The sequence below is a fragment of the Rattus norvegicus genome, chromosome 13 (genome assembly GCF_021556685.1).
Source record: "Rattus norvegicus strain SHRSP/BbbUtx chromosome 13, alternate assembly SHRSP_T2T, whole genome shotgun sequence".
Taxonomy (NCBI): Eukaryota; Metazoa; Chordata; class Mammalia; order Rodentia; family Muridae; genus Rattus; species Rattus norvegicus.
Genome location: NC_141546.1, coordinates 59628797 through 59645541, shown reverse-complemented (window position 1 = coordinate 59645541; position 16745 = coordinate 59628797). Strand labels below are relative to the sequence as shown.

At 37.2% G+C, this 16745-nt stretch overlaps 1 pseudogene; it reads left to right on the top strand.

The window, feature by feature from the left end:
* Positions 1-14767: 14767 nt before the first annotated feature.
* Positions 14768-15766, top strand: LOC148001659 (protein HEXIM2 pseudogene; annotated as a pseudogene).
* Positions 15767-16745: the final 979 nt, after the last annotated feature.

Here is a 16745-nt window from a genome sequence, read left to right as displayed (position 1 = left end):
ATCTAATTGAGAGGCAAAGGGACAAATATGAGAAAAACTTGATAGACTGTATCAGACAAAGGATAAACCCCACTTTCAAGAGAACAGCCAAGGAAAGAATCTATTTAATACCAGTGCAGATAACAAAATCAGTCAATTCTGTGCAGCCTGTTGAGTAAGGTCAGTCAGTCAGCACAGGAAGCAGTGCAATGGAGTTGATATCAGCTCTGCAGCAAAGCGCAGCAGAGGCATTTGAAGCTGGAGACAAAGAAGGGGCCCAAAGATTAGAACAAATCAACAGAGTTAGTTTCAGGTCAAGGAGAGCAATTCAGTGAGAACCCGAAAGAAGCCAGATTGAAACAATCAGATTGGAGAGGAGTTTGAGTCTGAACATCTGACTTGAAATAGCCAGCCACAGTTTAAAAAGAACTAGCAAACGTGAGCTTACTCAACAATAAGCCTCCAAGACAACACTTACATCGGGTGGATAAAAGTTGACTTTTCATATAATAGCCTCTTTTGAATCAGGCAAAAGAATGAAACCAATTAGCACAAGTTTACTTTTCTAAAATCCACACAAGGATAAAACTTACTCATGGCAAATGCAGCAAGACCTTCCTTAGAACAGAGGCTCAGGATTTAGTAAGCTTATAAAACTCAGTTATAAAACATTTACATGGGTTTGGCTGATATGATGTCAAAACAAAGAAAGTCACATGCAAAAGATGATAATTTTATATTTTCATTTAAAATATATTTTTTCAAAAATATATTCTGATCATTGTTTTCCCTCTCATATCTTCCCAGTAACTTCATACCACCCAAACTACCAACGCACCCAACTCCATACTTTCTTTTTCTTATTAGGAAGAAAACAGGATGATAGAAAAAAATCAGGCCAGAATAAAATGGGCACAACATACAAAACCCATACAAACACAGATTTAGACATAATAATAATAACACAAAAGACCTATGAGAAAGAAAACATCCAAACAAAGCTTTATGAAACAAAACATTTGTGTTGCCATCTAATGATGGTAATGGAGCCTGTCCTTAAATGTTATTGGTATATGCAATGGTACTCTCTTAGAATAGATGAATTTTTCTTTGTAAGTGGATAATGATTGCAGGTAGCTTCTGTACTTAGGATGGAAGCTTATTTCTACTCCACCCCCCCAAAACCAGAAACCAGTTTGTCGCGGACTTGTACAATACCTATATATGGTGCCACAATTTCTATGAATCCATATGTGTATCTATTATGTCTAAATTATACTTTTTCCTTTGTCTTAGATTTCCCACTTGTTCTTTGAATTTTTCTGCTTTCCCTTCCACATAGTTCCCTGAACTCTGAGTGGATGGTTTTGATGAAGACATATCAATGTGAACTGATTATTCCAAGGGCTCTCACTCTTAATTATAAGATTATCCAGTTATAAGTCTCTGTATTCATTCTTATCTTCTAAAGGCAGAAGGTTTTTTTGAGGATGGCTGATCAAGACACTGATTTATGAGTACAGCAGAATCTAGTTAGGATCCCTTCTGTTGCTACATTCTTATAGCAGAAAAAATAGTTTACTCATAATTCCCTAGCCTATCTAGTCTTATGTGTTTAGCTCCAAAAAAAGTGTCAAGAATACCTTTCTAATTGTGGAATCGGTTTTACCTTTGATCCATTAGTGTTTAGATACCTCTACTATTTTTGTATCTCTATTTTTCCAGTGTATGATATAGGTTGGTTAACATTGTAGACCAAAGGATTTATAACCATGGTAGTATTTAACTTTCCCCTTTGGTAGTGCAGAACATCTTCCAGAACAAGGAACAATAATCATAGGGTTCAAAGCTCTAGATAGTCAACTTCTTAACTTGTGTGTGTTAAAAATAAAAATAAATAGGTGTTTCTTGAAGAATAGGGAGCTACCAGTTTGTAGTTGATGAATAATTTATACTATTAATTTCTAGTATGTTAATAAAACTCCAATGTTACATTAGTGCTTTCATAATTCTGAAAAATATTAAGATTTAAAAACAATTTTGAGAAAGTACTATAACTGCTAAAGGAATTGCTAACTAAGGCATATTAATTACTTAATTGATATTTCGAAACCACTAAACATTTTAGTTATTTACAATAGTAGAAAAAATATTGGCACTCCAGTGGCAGGTAGCATGTGGTCCAGACACTGCCAGGATATGAAGGGACCCAATCAAGAGCTCCCTGCACACAAATCCCATGGGATGAAGAGCTAAACCTTCAGAGGGGCAGACATGCCTGGGAAACCAGAAGAGACTACACTCTGCCCACATTTCTGACTTCAGAGGAAAACACTTAACACCATCTGGTTAAGTGTACCCAGGTGCACAGGGGCCACGGAAAAGCCTGCTTAGGCCATCCTGGTTGGCACACTCATGGAGAGCTCAAAAACAGCTACCCAGGAGCCACTTTGGCCGTAGGACCACAGATAAGACCAACGTTTCTGCACCAAGCGACCTGCCTGGTGGAATCAGGACACACGCCCAAAGAAACAGCTGAAGACGAGTAGACAGGAAAGACTACACGCCCGAAAGTAGAACACTCTGTTCCGATAACTGGCTGAAAGAAAACGTGAAAATAGGTCTAAAGCACTCCTGACACACAGGTCTATAGGACAGTCTAGCCACTGTCAGAAATAGCACAACAAGGTAACACCAGAGACAACCTGATGGCGAGAGACAAGTGCAGGAATCCAAGCAACAGAAACAAAGACTACATGGCATCATCAGAGCCCAATTCTCCCACCAAAGCAAACACTGAATATCCAAACACACAAGAAAAGCAAGATCTAGATTTAAAATCATATTTGATCATGATGCTGGAGGACTTCAAGGAAGACGTGAAGAACTCCCTTAGAGAAACACAAGAAAACATAAGTAATCAAGTAGGAGCCTATAGAGAGGAATCACAAAAATCCCTGAATGAATTCCAGGAAAACACAATCAAACAGGGGAAGGAATTAAAAATGGAAATAGAAGCAATAAAGAAAGAAAAAGGGAGACAACACTGTATATAGAAAACCAAAGGAAGAGACAAGGAGCTGTAACAAGCATCACCAACAGAATACAAGAGATAGAAGAGAGAATCTCAGGAGGAGAAGATTCCATAGAAATTATCAACACAACTGTCAAAGATAATGTAAAACAGAAAAAGCTACTGGTCCAAAACATACAGGAAATCCAGGACCCAATGAGAAGATTAAACCTAAGGATAATAGGTATAGAAGAGAGTGAAGACTCCCAGCTGAAAAGACCAGTAAGAAATCATAGAAAAAAACTTCCCTAACCTAAAAAAAGAATTGCCCATAAACATACAAGAAGCCTATAGAACTCCAAATAGATTGGACAGAAAAGAAACTCCTCCCATCACATAATAGTCAAAACACCAAATGAACAAAACCAAGAAAGCATATCAAAAGCAGTAAGAGAAAAAGATCAAATAACATATAAAAGCAGACCTATCAGGATCACACCAGACTTCTTGCCAGAGACTATGAAAGCCAGAAGATCCAGGACAGACTTCATACAAACCCTAAGAGAATGCAAATGCCAGTCCAGGTTACTGTATCCAGCAAAACTCTCAATTAACATAGATGGAGAAACCAAGATATTCCATGACAAAACCAAACTTACACAACATCTTTCTACAAATCCAGCCCTACAAAGGATAATAAATGGTAAAGCCCAACATAAGGAGGCAAGCTACACCCTAGGGAAAGCAAGAAACTAATTGTCTTGGCAACAAAACAAAGAGAAGAAAAGCACAAAAACACAATCTCACATCCAAATATGAATATAACAGGAAGCAACAATCACTATTACTTAATATCTCTAACATCAATGGATTAAACTCCCCAATAAAAAGACATAGATTAACAAACTTGATACGCAAGGAGGACCCTGCATTCTGCTGCCTACAGGAAACATACCTCAGAGACAAAGACAGGCACTACCTCAGATTAAAAGGCTGGAAAACAACTTTCTAAGCAAATGGTCTGAAGAAGCAAGCTGGAGTAGCCATTCTAATATCGAATAAAATCTATTTTCAACTAAAAGTCATCAAAAAAGATAAGGAAGGACACTTCATATTCATCAAAGGAAAAATCCACCAAGATGAACTCTCAATCCTAAATATCTATGCTCCAAATACAAGGGCACCTACATACATAAAAGAAACCTTAGTAAAGCTCAAAACACATATTGCACCTCACACAATAATAGTAGGAGGTTTCAAAACACCAGTCTCATCAATGGACAGATCTTGGAAACGAAATTAAACAGAGACATAGACAGACTAAGAGAAGTCATGAACCAAATGGACTTAACAGATATTTATAGAACATTCTATCCAAAAGCAAAAGGACATACCTTCTTCTCACTACCTCATGGTACTTTCTCCAAAATTCACCATATAACTTGTCATGAAACAGGCCTCAATAGATACAGAAAGATAGAAATAATCCCATGTGTCCTATCAGAGTACCATGGACTAAACCTTGTCTTCAACATCAATAAGGAAAGGATGCCCACATATACATGGAAGTTGAACAATGCTCTACTCAATAATAACCTGGTCAAGGAAGAAATAAAGAAAGAAATTAAAGACTTCTTAGAATTTAATGAAAATGAAGGTATAACATACCCAAACTTATGGGACACAATGAAAACTGTGCTAAGAGGAAAACTCATAGGTCTGAGTGCCTGCAGAAAGAAACAGGAGAGAGCATATAATAGCAGCTTGATAGCACACCTAAAAGCTCTAGAACAAAAAGAAGCAAATACACCCAGGCAGAGTAGAAGGCAGGAAATAATCACACACAGAGCTGAAATCAACCAAGTAGAAACAAAAGGGACCATAGAAAGAATCAACAGAACCAAAAGCTGGTTCTTTGAAAAAATCAACAAGATAGAAAAACCCTTAGCCAGACTAACGAGAGGACACAGAGAGTGTGTACAAATTACCAAAATCAGAAAGGAAAAGGGAGACATAACTATAGAATCAGAGGAAATTCAAAAAAATCATCAGATTTTACTACCAAAGTCTATATTTAATAAACTTGAAAATCTGCAGGAAATGGACAATTTCCTAGACAGATACCAGTTACCGAAGTTAAATCAGGAACAGATAAAACATTTAAACAACCCCATAACTCCTAAAGAAATAGAAGCTGTCATTAAAGGTCTCCCAACCTAAAAGAGACCAGGTACAGATGGGTTCAGTGCAGAATTCTAACAGACCTTCATAGAAGACCTCATACCAATACTATCCAAACTATTCCACAAAATTGAAAGAGATGGAGTGCTACTGAATTCCTTCTATGAAGCCACAATTACTCTTATACCTAAACCACACAAAGAGCCAACAAAGAAAGAGAACTTCAGACCAATTTCCCTTATGAATATCAATGCAAAAATACCAATAAAATTCTGATAAACTGAATCCAAGAGCACATCAAAACATTCATCCACCATGATCAAATAGGCTTCGTCCCAGGCATTCAGGAATGGTTTAATATACAAAAAACCATCAACATAAGCCATTATATAAACAAACTGAAAGTACAAAACAAAATGATCATTTCATTAGATGCTGAGAAAGCATTTTACAAAATTCAACACCCCTTCATGATGAAAGTCCTGGAAAGAATAGGAATTCAGGGCACATACATAAACATAGTAAAAGCTATATATCGCAAACCAGCAGCTAACCTTAATCTAAATGGAGAGAAACTAGAATCAATCCCACTAAAATCAGGGACTAGACAAGGCTGCCCACTCTCTCCCTACTTATTCAATATAGTTCTTGAAGTTCTAGCCAGAGCAATCAGACAACAAAAGGAGATCAAAGAGATAGAGATTGGAAAAGAAGAAGTCAAAATATCACTATTTGCATATGATATGATATGATAGTATATTTAAGTGATCACAAAAGCTCCACCAGATAATTTCTAAACCTGATAAACACCTTCAGCAAAGTGGCTGGGTATAAAATTAACTCAAATAAATCAGTAGCCTTCCTCTACACAAAAGAGAAACAAGCTGAGAAAGAAATTAGGGAAACGACACCCTTCATAATAGTTCCAAATAATATGATATATCACGGTGTGACTTTAACCAAGCAAGTGAAAGATATGTATGATAAGAACTTCAAGTCTCTGAAGAAAGAAATTAAAGATCTCAGAAGATGGAAAGATCTCCCATGCTAATGGATTGGCAAGATTAATATAGTAAAAATTGCTATTTTACCGAAAGCGATCTACAGACTCAATGCAATCCCCATAAAAATACCAATCCAATTCTTCAAAGAGTTAGACAGAACAATTTGCAAATTCATCTGGAATTGCAAAAACACCCAGGATAGCTAAAACTATCCTCAACGTTAAAAGAACTTCCAGGGGAATCACTATTCCTGAACTCAAGCAATATTACAGAGCAATAGTGATAAAAACTGTATGGTATTGGTACAGAGACTAACAGATAGACCAGTAGAATAGAATTGAAGACCCAGAAATGAACTCACACACTTAGGGTCACTTGATTTTTGACAACAGAGCCAAAACCATTCAATGGAAAAAAGATAGCATTTTCAGCCAATGGGGCTGGTTCAACTGGACGTCAACATGTAGAAGAATGCAGATCGATCTTTTCTTATCACCCTGTACAAAGCTTAAGTCCAAGTGGATCAAGGACCTCCAAATCAAACCAGATACACTCAAACTAATAGAAGAAAAAGTGGGGAAGCATCTCGAACACATGGGCACTGGAGAATATTTCCTGAACAAAACACCAATGGCTTATGCTCTAAGATCAAGAATTGACAAATGGGATCTCATAAAACTTCAAAGCATCTGTACGGCAAAGGACACTGTTGCTAGGACAAAACGACAACCGACAGATTGGAAAAAGAACTTTTCCAATCCTACAACTGATAGAGGGCTTATATCCAAAATATAGAAAGAACTCAAGAAGTTTGACCGCAGGGAGATAAATGACTATATTAAAAAATGGGGTTCAAAACTAAACAAAGAATTCACAGCTGAGGAATGCTGAATGACTGAAAAACACCTAAAGAAATGTTCAACATCTTTAGTAATGAGGGAAATGCAAATAAAAACAACCCTGAGATTTCACCTCACAGCAGTCAGAATGGCTAAGATCAAAAATTCAGGTGACAGCAAATGCTGGGGAGAATGTGGAGAAAGAGGAACACTCCTCCATTGTTGGTGGGATTGCAGACTGGTACAACCATTCTAGAAATCAGTCTGGAGTTTCCTCAGAAAACTGGACATTGAACTACCTGAGGACCCAGCTATACCTCTCTTGGGCATATACCCAAAAGATGCCCCAATATATAACAAAGATACTTGCTCCACTATGTTCGTAGCAGTCTTATTTATAATAGCCAGAAGCTGGAAAGAACCCAGATGCCCTTCAACAGAGGAATGGATACAGAAAATATGGCACATCTACACAATGGTATGTTACTCAGCTATCAAAACAAATGACTTTATGAAATTCATAGGCAAATGGAATGAACTAGAAAATATTATTCTGAGTGAGGTAGCCCAATCACAGAAACACACACATGGTATGCACTCATTGTTAAGTGGATATTAGCTCAAATGCTTGAATTACCCTAGATGTATAGAACACATGAAACTCAAGAAGGATGACCAAAATGTGAATGGTTCATTCCTTCTTTAAAATGGGAACAAGAATACCCTTGGGAGGGAATAGGGTTGCAAAGTTTAGGACGGAGGCGAAGGAACACCCATTCAGAGCCTGCCCCACATGTGGCCCATACATATACAGCCACCACACTATATAAGTTGGATGAAGCAAAGAAGTGCAGGCTGACAAGAACCAGATATAGAACTGTCCTGAGAGACACACCCAGAATACAACAAATACATAGGCGAATGCCATCATTAAACCACTAAACCGAGAACAGAACCCCCGTTGAAGGAATCTTAGGAAGGACTGAAAGAAATTGGAGGGCATTGAGACCCCATAGGAACAACAATGCCAACCAATCAGAGCTTCCAGGGACTAAGCCACTACTCAAAGACTATACATGGACGGACTCTGGGCTCCAAGTGCATATGTAGCAGTGAATAGCCTAGTAAGAGCACCAGTGGAAGGGGAAGCCCTTGGTCCTGTCAATACTGAACCCCCAGTGAATGTGATTGTTGGGGGTAGAGTGGTAATTGGGGGAGGATGGGGAGGGTATCACCCGTAGAGAAGGGGAAGAGGAGGGGTTAGGGGGATGTTGGCCTGGAAACCAGGTAGGGGAATAACAATCGAAGTGTAAATAAGAAATACTCAAGTTAATAACAATGAAAAAGTATTTCTAATATTTAAGTCTTTCTATCTCTGTAAGCTCTGATCTTGGTTCCATCTTGTTTCCTAACTGCAGTTCCCTGACTATGATCTGTCAAAGTCAGTGTACAATGAGTTGATAAGTAATTCACATGTGAACTTGTATGAGTGAAAGTCATATGGGAAGATGTTATCATAAATACCTAGATGAAAAGATTCTGAAAATGATAAATCATGACCAAAAGGCATAATATGAAATTTGCCTATTTCCAATGTAGGAAAGCAACATTGACTGTCTCAAAATCATGCATAGAACAAAAAGTGCCAGAAGAGTAAAGGAACTTCCTTTCTGAAGCTAGGACACTGTTTTCTTGACTGTGAGCTTCAGAACTTCAAAGTGTCAAGTCTTGAAATTTTATGTCTACAACATTGCACATTTTCTGGAATTGAGTCTCAAGTATTTTAAATGTAGGATTTTATACTTGAACACAGACCCATTACTGACTTTTTCAATTTCTCAGATTGTAAATTTCATCTGGAATAACTTCCAAGTCTCTACCCTTAAATAATCTAATCCCCTTAATAAATCCTGTCCTATAGTGTTATCCCCTCTTTTTACCTTTTCTCCTACATAATCCTCTACTGTTCTCAATTCTCCTTTCCTTTCTTTCTCCTCTTGTCCCTCTGTCTCTCTGTTCCCTTTTCACTTGCCGTTTGATACTGTCTCTGAAAATATTCTTTTCTCCTACTGGTTCTATTTCTTTGGAAAACCCTAACAGACATATTAATATAGTACAGTTGTTTTAAAATATAATGGGTCTACCTTATTATTATATATTTGGAAGAGGAAATCATTAGAAAATAGGAAACGTCATGTGTTACTAGGTTACTATGTCAACCATGATAAGAACCAGTCTATGTTGTTATAGACCCAGGTAAACAGGAAATGGAGACTTCAAAAGTGTCATGAAAAATAGGAATCCACAAAATGAAATAATTTCTATGATGGTTCATGTAGATGTCTGGGTTTTCAATAGAATTTGACTCAAATGGGATACATCTTTATACAGATGAAGAGTAGTGTTCAGAATACCACCCTACTAGTCTTTAATTTGGTGATAAAAGAGATAAAAGAGAGTAAAAATAAAGGGGAATGTAAGTTGAGAAAATGTTGTGTTAAATTGTGATTTTTTACCTTAGTGAATAAATGGAAGGCTTCTTTCAAAGTAAAGGATATCAAAGTTGGGAAGCTCCGATAGATATGAATACTAGAGAAACCAAATAAGATCTAGTCCATAGTTCCTTGAAAATAAGAGAAGGTTTTCTAAATTAGTAAATCTCATATCCCAGAAGTCCTTAGAATAGTATAAGAATACTGCATGAGAGTTTTTAAATGCCTAAAAGAAAGGGTTGAAAGAATGACTTAGTAATTGTCCAATCATTAGAGGGACAAGTATTTGGCATCATTTTAATTTCTACCTACCGCTTAAGTTGACTATTCAGTTGACCCAGGCATAAAGTGGCTGTTATTTTATACATGTTATTTTATACATAAGCAATCAGATATACTCAGTATTTCTTACATTACTTAGTTAGACATCTAACAACTGCTGCCTCAAGATGATAATATTTTTCCTAACCAAACAAGGTAATAAGAAAACAAATTTGCAAAATGATTTGTTTTAGAAATATTCAAAACAACAAACAAACAAACAAACAAACACCCACTGAATACCAGAATCTTCTTATAGGAAAAAAAAACAGGGTTTACCAAATCACTGCTAAATCAGTCAATATACTCTCAAACACTGTATCTAACATTCCTAAGCTGTAGTATAGCATGAACCCTGTTGAGTTGAATCACTTGTCCACCTTGAAATATCTACTTAAAGAACTCAAGCTCAGGCTTGAAACTTCTCTCCACTTTTTACTTTTTCCTGAATCCTTCCTAAATCACCATCAGTCTACTAGGCAGTAAGTTCTACTGGTCTTATCTGTGTCTTTTAATAGGTTTCTAATGACAGTTGGTAAGTTGAGCACAGTTTTCAAACTGTACCTTTTACTTTCTTTTTAGCTCTACTAGAAGGTCTGATACTTTCAAATCAAATTTTCTATGCCATTATTTATAACTGATAAGGGAATATTTAACAGTCAGTAGGCTAGCTGCTGGTGTTGTCGTAGACTATTTTACATTTATAAATGTATGGCCCTAAGTGCTGATTACTCTACTGTGATTATGAATAAAGCCTTCCAATAGACCTCTCAAAAAAGAAGGATTATTCAGTATTACAAAGGCTGAAAGGTAAATGTGGAATTTAATGTACAAAGGATCAAAATTCTAAATGATGTACTACATGCATTATAAACAGTGAGAAGCCGAGCAACTAAATTATTATTAGTTATCATGAATAATTCACCAATGAAAGCGTCATCAATACTAGCAAGAAGTAAATTTGTGATTTTAATTAATGTTTAACAAACCAGAACTCTTCTGCCTTATAGAGCATGATAAATGACAAGGATAAAAGCACAATGTTTTTATCATTTGACACTATTATTAAAAACCACATTCTTGAAAAGCTTTTTCTTTAAAGCTTACTCATCTCATTTGAAAAATTGAGATAAGCAAGCTGCATTCCAGCACTTTTTAAAATTGAACTTTTCAAGTGCTATTTATGGAATATCATGTACCTCATAGCAGGCCTTTTTTCCAATAAAATATGAAAAACAATGTAGTATTTCCAATAATATTCAAAATTTACAACATTGGGTAGAAATATTGTTAGATTCCATTTAAAAGAAAAACATTAAGTCAGTTTTCTCTGCATTGAGCATGTACTTCTCTAAGGCTAGAAGGTAGAGGAATTTCCAATCAAGCATTGACCTATAAGAACTGTATTAACAGACACAGACATGACCTCTATATAAATATAATTTTTTAATATGAAGAGTGCTGGGGACTAAATCTGGAGATAACTTTATTGTCCATTTACTCACAGACATTGATCATTTGTAGAGCATGAGCCACTCAGCCCTCTCCTTTTCTATCACCTCCTCTGTAAGCGTTGCCCGTTTCCACCAGTCTACCCACTACATTGTCAATGTTGCCCGAGTCTAATAAGTGTTCCTCCTGACTACACTAAAAAATCATCTTAAAGTAAATGACAAATAGCAAAGAAATCATTTGGCACATCCCTTTTAAAAGAGAACAGGAAGTAATGTGTACTTTTTGCTTAGAATTCAACATAAATTTATTTCTGTGATCTTGGAATGAATTGACAGCTCCTTTGTGAGTCAAGAGTGGATTGCTAACAAACAATTTAAATAAATTTAGAAAATACAAAAGTGAGAAAGACACAGGAAATTAGTTCTAATATTTTATATTACAAATATACACAGTATGCATATTTTAAACATTACCATATTGGTCACCTATATTTGCATGTTATCTACATGAATTCAAATGAGATGATTTTTCCCATACTTTAATATATCCTGCAAACTGTGATATTTAAGCTCCAGTAGATATAGTTTATTTATATTAAGAAGAATGTATAAATGTACTCACTTTTGTTTCAATCTTTATCTAGTTCTCAAGCACAATGATAATACATAAGTTTAGGTTGGGAATGATAGTTGCTGCTTTGGAATTATGATCCCAGTGGTGATACATGGAGATTAAGATGAACTGAAGGGGCTGTTTTTGGAACTCTTTTCTGTGAAGCAATAGTTCTGGGAGATGTTAAAGTGTATGTATAAATTTTTCACAAGTTAAATATGGTTAGAGAAGTCTGCTCGCACAAACCTCTTTAGAGGGTCACAGTGCTCATTATCATTATCAGTTTTGAGGCTCTCAGTGAACCCCCAAGCTCTTCTAAAGTGACTTGACAATATAATCCTTTATCAGAGGAACAGCTGTCAGGCTCCGTCAGATGCAATCCAATACCACAAGATATTACTGTTTCAGAAATTCTGTCCCATTGCTTAAGTGTCTTTAAGAAAAATGAAAATTAACATTGGATGCTAAGTGAAATTCTAAATGACTGCTTCTAGTCCATGTGCTATATTAATAATTATTACATATCATCTTAAAATCACTGAAGGCTCATCATGGTCTTGATGTTTTCCTGTCCTTTATTAATCGGGATGTGTAATAAATATCATTACTCATACTTATATAGCTGCTCATTACATATTCTAGAGTCAGATAAATCAGAAATTCTACAATGATACCTAAATGCCTAGCTATTTACATTTTCCAAATATTCATTGCTTCAACCCTAACATTCAAAATAATATTACTTAGATATAGAAACTCTTTAAAGATAGGTCATTAGCAGATGGCTTGTTGAATGGTAATATCACAATATTAGAAACAGCTCAGTTGAAATTATTTAGTCACTCTATTACAATGAAGACACAGTTATATCAAGAATTTATCTATGATCCAGAAAGACCATCGTTAGGAGATACTTATCTGCTGATACTGTGATCTTGATCTTCACAGTAATAAGCAATGAGAAATAAATATTGTATTCTTTAATCCAATGCTTCTAAACCTGTGGGGTTAGATACCTCATATTTCATATTCTCAACCTCCTTTAGGGGTTAGATATCCTCATATCATATATTTATATATAATTCATAACTGTAGCAAGAATTTAGTCATGAAGTAAAAACAAAATAATGTTATAATTGAGGTCAACACAGGATGAAGAACTGAATTAAACAGTCATAGCATCTGGAAGTTTAGAATCACTGGTTTGAATTGATCTCTACTTTTGGCATTTTGTTATAGAAATATAAAGGTTCCGATCATTTCATACTAAGAGTAGCCTCCTCATCCACTGCTTTCCTCAATTAACAGAGCTTTATTCCAGGTATGAATTTCTTAGATAAGATTTAGCATTCCAAGCAGGACATGGTAGCCCACACCTTTAATCCCAGCAATTAAGAGGCATTGTTGATGAGATTGAAAGGTGGTACAACCACTCTGGAATCAGTCTGGCAGTTCCTCAGAAAATTGGACATAGTACTAACCTGAGGACCCAGCTATACCACTCCTAGGCATACACCCAAAAGATGCTCCAACATATAAAAGGACACATGCTCCACTATGTTCATAGCAGTCTTTTATAATAGCCAGAACCTGGAAAGGACCCAAATGTCCTACAACAGATGAATGGATACAGAAAATGTGGCACATCTACACAATGGTAAAATACTCAGCTATTAAAAACAATGGCTATATAAAATTCTTAGGCAAATGGATGAAACTAGAAAATATCCTGAGTGAGGTAACCCAGTCACAAAAGAACACACATGGTACGCACTCACTGATATGTGGATATTAGTTCAAAAGCTTGGAATCCCTAAGAAAAAAATTCACAGATCATATGAAGCTAAAGAAGAAGCAAGACCAAAATGTGGATGCTTCATTCATCCCTTCTTAGAAGGGAGAAGAAAATACTCATAGGAGGAAATACAGGTACAAATAGTGGAGCAGGAACTGAAGAAAAGGTCTTCAGAGACTGCCCTATCTGGGGATCCATCCCATATGTTGCCACCAAACACAATCACTGTTTATGATGCCAAGAAGTACTTGTTCACAGGAGCCAGATATGGATGTCTCCTGCGATGCTCTGCCAGAGCCTTACTGATACAGATGAGAATGATTGCAGCTAACCATTGGACTGACAACGGGGATCCCAATGGAGGAGTTAGAGAAAAGTCTAAAGGAGCTGAAGGGGTTTGCAAAGCCATAAAAAGAACAACAATATCAACTAACCAGACCCCACTGGAGCTCCTAAGAACTAAACCACCAACCAATGTGTACACATGGAGGAACCTATGACTCCAACTAAATATTTGGCAGAGGATGGTATTGTCCACCGTCAGTGGGAGGAAAGCCTTTGGTCCTTTAAAGGCTTGTTTTCCCAATGTAGGAGAATGCAAGGTCATTGAGGTTGGAGTGGGTGAGTGGGAATGGGAGAGTCCTCATAGAAACAGGTGTGCGAGTCGGGGGAAAGGGGATAACATTTGAAATGTAAATACATTAAATATTCAAGAAAAATAAAATTATCTTTTAAAAAGAGGCAGAGACAGGCAAAATACTGAGTTCAAGACTAGTCTGGTGTACAGAGTAAATTCTAGGACAACCAAGTCTACAAAATAATTTTTAAAATAAGCATGAAGAATAATAAAAAGGAGCAGAGGCTTTGTGTCTAGTTTTCTAACATTTTATTGTGAATGTGTGATCAAACCTTTGTCCAGTTTTATAAGTGTAATCTTATGAAAGTTGACTGAGAACAACCCTTTGTGCTGCATACTTTATTTCTAGTGGTTTTATTAAAACCATCTTCCGAGCAAGAGATAGGGGTGAGGCGTTGAGAAGTTCATGGACAGGCGGTCGCACAGAAAGACACACAGAGGTAGTGGTGTACACTAAGCCCTTGACAGCAAATAGCAGGTGAGAGTAGTTAACGGCATCATCTACTGAAAGAGTAGGAGAAGATGGCCACTCTGAACCATACCAACTGTAATACAGCGTCACCAGCTGCTCTGGAGAAGACGAAGACTTCTGGTGGTCTTCGGAGCCCCCAGATAGCCCATGAGCCTCATGACTTTGGTGCTTCTGCAACCAGGAAGGGAGATTCAATCAGAGGATGAATGGACTGCCCCAACCGGCGATGGCTCAAGTTGTAACATTAGGGGTTCTCGAACCCAGAGCCCAGGGGGCTGTTCAGTGGAGGCGGTGCTGGCCCGGAAGAAGCACCATAGGCGGCCATCAAAACGCAAGCGGCACTGGCGGCCATACTTGGAGCTGAGCTGGGCTGAGAAGCAACAGTGGGATGAGAGGCAGAGCCAGAGGGCCTCTAGGGTCCGCCAGGAGATGTTCGACAAAGGCCAGCCTCTAGCACCCTACAACACCACCCAATTCCTTATGAATGACCGTGACCTGGAAGAGCCTAACCTCATGTGCTCCATGGGCCCTCCCACGCGGACTCCGGTGGGGAGAATGAAGCAGGGGACAGTGATGGGCTAGGGCGAGCGCATGGGGAATTTCAGCAGAGGGACTTCTCAGAGGCTTATGAGCCGTACAACACTGAGAGCCTTCAGGGCGGTGCGAGACTACCTGGATCTAGAGAGGAGTCTGTCCCAGGCTGAGCAGGAAACTCGGAGGCTTCAGCAGCTTCAGGGACGCCCCAGCAGGCAACCCTGCCAGCAAGTGGAAGATCTGGCGGCTGAGGTGGAGAGGCTCCGAACTGAAAACCAGCGACTTCGGCAGGAGAACGAGATGTGGACCCAAGAGGGCAGCTACTGTGACCCGGAGAAGACAGCCGCAGAAGGGACCCCTCGGCCCAAGGATGAGGCCCCACTTCAGACCAGCTCGGGCCAGCTGGGTCACAGGGAGGCGGGTGACAGATGAAAGCTACTCCCAGCATACCTGTCTCCACTGAGAACTGCTAAGACAAGGTCAGAGTTCCCCTGCCATTTTCACTGTTGGGTCTTTATTGCCATCTCACTTTTTACAGGAGCAATTAAATGGCCTTGTGAAAGAAAAACAAAAAAACAAAAAAAACAAAAAAACAAAAAAAAAACCATCTTCCATCTTTTCTGAAAAACTTCTCACATTCTTATCTGTAATATAAATAATAATTAGAGGTATGAAAGAATTTTAAGGATTTAAGAAACAATTAGCGAATTAAGGAGTTTCAGTATTTCAGTGGCAATCAATCTACAGGAACATGTACACCATGAATACCGAAATACAATAATGCAATATAATAATTAATGCTAACAATTATTCCTTGGGTTTATAGTGTTGCTTTTCTTTGATCAGAATTTTTTGTAGTCTCACCATCATTTAAAATTTGCTTTAATAACAATAATCTTCCTATAATTGTTATGATTTGAATCATATATTTCTCTTAAAATTGAGAGACAACATTTTCTCTCCAGCATTCTTTCCATTTATTTCTATTTCCATTTATTTCTCTATTAAATTTAATTTGTAGGTGAATATTTTCTTCAAAGCTATATACTATGTACACCCATTGTTCATAGAACAAGGTGTAACTGAAATTAAGCAAATTCAAATAAGATAAGATCTCTGCATATTTCTTATTTTTTTCTTCACTATATAGTAGGCCATTACACAATCATGGCCTATTTTCTGTGAATATATTTTTTATCAGTAGGTTTCTTTAATGATCCTCTAATCTTGGTTATTATGAATGATTCTATGGTAAACAAGGAGGATATTTGTGTATGTGAGACGATTATTTCATTTTTTTGGAGTTGAGCCAGTACTGTAATAAGTGATCTCATGGTACTTTTGTTTCACTCTTTGTTTCCAAAGTAACTCATTCTTCTCTCCTTCTCCGTGTGTCTAGATTTTATTGCAG